Source organism: Eschscholzia californica, unplaced genomic scaffold (assembly GCF_041429995.1).
Source record: "Eschscholzia californica isolate CP2 unplaced genomic scaffold, dmEscCali1.0.p SCAF_5, whole genome shotgun sequence".
NCBI lineage: Eukaryota > Viridiplantae > Streptophyta > Magnoliopsida > Ranunculales > Papaveraceae > Eschscholzia > Eschscholzia californica.
In genome coordinates, this window is record NW_028238472.1 from 18,783,850 (window position 1) to 18,788,278 (window position 4,429).

A 4,429-nucleotide genomic window follows, 5' to 3' on the forward strand; every position below is an offset into this window, starting at 1 on the left:
AGTTTTAAGTCTTCATCTGCAAAATGATAAAGATTTAATAACTGACAGTTATTACCCAATTGAAAACTATAAGATTTTAATGGGAATTAGATATAATCGACGAATGCTCAACAGGGCCGTGTATGACCTGGTGCGGGCGCCCCCGTGTATGACCCAGGGTTGGGCGCCCGCACTGGGGATTGGACAATGAAAAATAAAATCCAATTCAAGAACTTAGCTATTGTAACACCCCTATTTTCTATATATATCAAATTAGGTGGAAATAGCAAAACTCTAGGTCAATTTGGGGTTGGGCCTAATATGAAGAGTAAGTTAGTGTGGGCTTGAGCACCATAAAATAGAAGTGGGTTAGAAGGAAAACTAGGGCTGCTTGAGTTAATTATATAAAAAGGGGTCTAGAGTTCTTTTTGTAGATCTAGAACAAAACTTAGAGAGAGAAAGAGAAATAGTATTCTTTGGAGAAGATTTTGATGAATAAGTTGAAGAAATCTATGTATTGTTTATGCTATGGTTAGTATATATTCTTAATCTTCAACAAACCACTTTTTGTGAATGAAGAATGGATAAAGAAGAAAAGAGGTAGAGATGGAGTTCTCTAGAGAGAGAAAGAGGCATGATTGTGTTCTTGATGTCATCTAAGACAAAATAGGTAGATTTCTTATCTCCTAATTCTTTTGTAGGCTTTTTCAATTGATTCCATGATAGGTTTAGTATTGTTAATTACATGAAGTTCTATAAAGAATGATTGAATGATTTAGATATTAGTTCTATCTTGAATTCCATAAAATATCTATATATGACAATGTTTTGGTCTAACTTCAAAATTAGATCTAGATTTATTGGTAAGGAATCTAGGTGTCTATTTTATATGGTTGGAAAGGTCTGTTTGTCTACTTTTTAGTGCTTCAAATGGTGAGTTAATTGGATTTCCGAGCGAGGAGTTACAATAGTTTTCGTACGAAGTGTCAGAGCAGTCCATACTGTATTTCTGTCTAGATTAAAAGTAAATCTGGTATTGATTGGTAATGAGTCTTGGTGTGTATCTTATATAGTTGGAAAGGTCTGTTTGTCTACTTTCTATTGGTTCAAACGGTTATTTAATTGGATTTCCGAGCAAGGAGTTATACTAGTTTTCGTACGAGGTGTCACAGCAGTCCATACTGTATTTCGGTCTAGATTAAAGTTAGATCTGGTATTGATTGGTAATGAATCTCGGTGTGTATCTTATATGGTTGGAAAGGTTTGTTTGTCTACCTTCTAGTGGTTCAAACGGTGAGTTAATTGAAGTTCCGAGTGAGGAGTTATAATAGTTTTTGTACTAGGTGTCGATACAATCTCCTATGAGCGAATTGATTGAGATAATTCACATGGTTTCTATTCTTTAAGCAATGTATTTCCTAGGTATTTGATACCTTATATAGTGAGTCTATATTTGTTAACTATTATTGTTATTTGTTTGTTTGAGGTTGTGATCCATGTGGGGATCTATCATGAGCATCATTCATTTTGACTTGCTATGTGTTGTTGGCTTGAATGGTTGGGTGAACTTGTTTGTAATTCTTTATTAGAGCCAATATTTGTGGTGTGATGCTATTATGATTGTATGATGCTATTATATGTGTGATGCGATGGATGTGATGGAGGGTTGTATGAGTTTATGTGGTTGGTTCGACCCTCTCTACCGAAGGTGATGTAGGTATGGAGCGTATGGGATCGGCGCTAACACAATGGATGACCTTGTGGGCCACACTCTCATTCGACTTATGTTTGTTGTATGATGCTATTATGTGTGTGATGTGATGGAGGGTTGTATGAGTTTATGTGGTTGGTTCGACCCTCTCTACCGGAAGTGATGTAGGTATGGAGCGTATGGGGTCGGCGCTAACACAATGGATGACCTTGTGGGCCACACTCTCATTCAACTTATGTATGTTGTATGATGCTATTATGTGTGTGATGATGGAGTTGATGGAGGGTTGTATGAGTTTATGTGGTTGGTTCGACCCTCTCTACCGGATGTGATCGAGGTATGGAGCGTATGGGGTCGGCGCTAACACAATGGATGACCTTGTGGACCACACCCTCATACAACGTGGACACCAACTTGTCATATCATTCGACGAGAGTTAGATGATTGTGTCTTTTGGCATAATGTTTTGTTGACTTAATTGTCAAGTTAGGGTTCTATAAAGGTCTATCTTGGTGAATAGTGTGATCTTTTTATACCTATTGAAAAAGAGAAAGATTATTATCACGCGAGTTAAAATTGGATTAGAATACGAGGACGTTGAAAGCCTAATAACCAAGAACATAAATTGCTAATTTCTACATGCGTGTGGTAAATCTCGTTGTATTATGTTAGTTGTCACGTTAAATTTCAGATAACGCTAATAATGAATATGAATGAAATACTTCCTTGATTGGGGATTGAGCTTGCCTACCCGAGACTTAGGTTTGAGGAAATCTACTGCAGTTGGGTTTTAACCCAGCTATTTTATTTTTCAGGTATTGATTGTGCACTCATGGTAGGCGTCGCTCGTGGATCCAGTTTGAAGGTCTCAAATCTTCGATTTCAAGGCGGCTTGAGATTTAGGATTTGGGGCGCTACAGCTATTCAAGAACTTAGCTATTCAATAACTACTCTATTTAAGATTAATGAACTTCGGGACAAAACTTGGTATACCACCTAAATAATTGACCTAGATACAAGTATGAGAGTCACTTCCGATTGGGTATGCCAACTAAATAATCGAAATTAAATTAGTAATAGGTATGAAATGTGAAATTTAAACTAATACGTAAATCATCTATCCGGTCGATCTTTCATATAAGTCTCTCTATCAGGCTATCCTCCTATTTAATTTAGTATTTTGTTTGATCGAAACTTAAAGGGAAATGCTAAGTGTACAAAGAATCGTTGACAAAATCCTTGACTCGATGTGTCACACGGTTAAAAGAATGGTCCAGATCAAAGTCAAACTTTGAGAAACTTTGAAAATCTTTTGTCTTTTAGTGAAAATGAGTCATCAAGTCAAGAATATTTTCAATTTTTTTTTCATTGTAGCACTCCCGAGACATAAATATGTGGATCAATTTAATCAGCCCTCCTTAACTCAACTATAGGGGCAATGGGTAACCGTTTATCTAAGTCCAATCAGAACTGTTTATGTTAGTTTTAAGTCTTCATCTGCAAAATGATAAAGATTTAATAACTGACGGTTATTACCCAATTGAAAACTATAAGATTTTAATGGGAATTAGATATAATCGACGAATGCTCAACAGGGCCGTGTATGACCTGGTGCGGGCGCCCCCGTGTATGACCCAGGGTTGGGCGCCCGCACTGGGCCCCTTAGTCAATTGGGCCCACTAAAGCATACTTTCTGGCGTTTTTGGTGATTGATCTTTCAACTTTCAAAGTGGTTTCAAAAAGGATTTTGGTTTGTGTGGCGGTTTTAGATTGTTTAGCGGTTTCAAAGAGTGGGTTAAATGTTTCTTTTTTCAAGTAACAAGATTTCATTAACAAGCTGGGGCATTGCTACATGGAGAAATTAAGTGGAGATGGTGATTCCATTGTCGACCTAACCCATATTGTTTAGTAGTTGTGAGATAGAGGAGATAGAGGCCTGAAGGAGAGAAGGATCGAATGGTGAAGGAAGGTTTTAGCTTAACTGACTTAACTGTCTTGAACTGAGTTGGTGCAAGCTATGTTGAAGATGTTTAAGGGCGCTCCACTCACACACACAACTCACACGTTTTAGTTAATTAGATTAGTCTGTTAAGAGTCAGTTTAGTGTAACTAACAAGTTAGTTAAGATTACTTTCTCTCTCTATAATTGTTGTTCTTTATCTCTCTTTAGCTGCGAACTCAATGTATAAATAAGGGTAAAGAACTTCTTAATAAATCAGTTTTTACTTTCATGGTATCAGAGCCCTAAGTGTTTTCGATCAAAATTGAAGAACCCTAAATTGGGACGAGAGTGAAAGTAATCATAAGAGTTGGATTGTCTGTCATCAAAGAATCAGCAAACCAATCTCTTCTCAAAACAAAAGTAATCATAAGAGTTGGATTGTCTGTCATCAAAGAATCAGCAAACCAATCTCTTCTCAAACGAAATTGAAATTGAATCATCTGTGATCAGAGAATCAGTCATTCAATTAGGAATTTAACCAGCAAACCACCAAGAAAGAAGGGGATTCATCTTCTGTATCACAGAATCAGAGAAAGAAATCACTCGTGATGGAATTTACAAACCCTAATTCAGGTCAGATCTCTTATAATGCTAACATTACCAATTTAATTTCCACTAGATTAGATGGATCGAATTTCCTAATTTGGAAAGATCAAATTGAAAATGCTCTCATGGGTAATGACCTAATATGTTATATTGATGGAACTTTAGAAGAGCCACCTCAATTGACTGTCATT

At 36.6% G+C, this 4,429-nt stretch overlaps 1 long non-coding RNA gene across 1 annotated transcript; it reads left to right on the forward strand.

Moving 5' to 3' along the window:
* The first annotated feature begins 411 nt into the window (after nt 1-411).
* LOC147537642 (uncharacterized) lies at nt 412-3,035 on the forward strand. The gene is made up of 2 exons (XR_015225708.1): nt 412-649; nt 2,506-3,035. It is a non-coding gene; the product is annotated as an uncharacterized LOC147537642 (long non-coding RNA).
* The last annotated feature ends 1,394 nt before the right edge of the window (nt 3,036-4,429 follow it).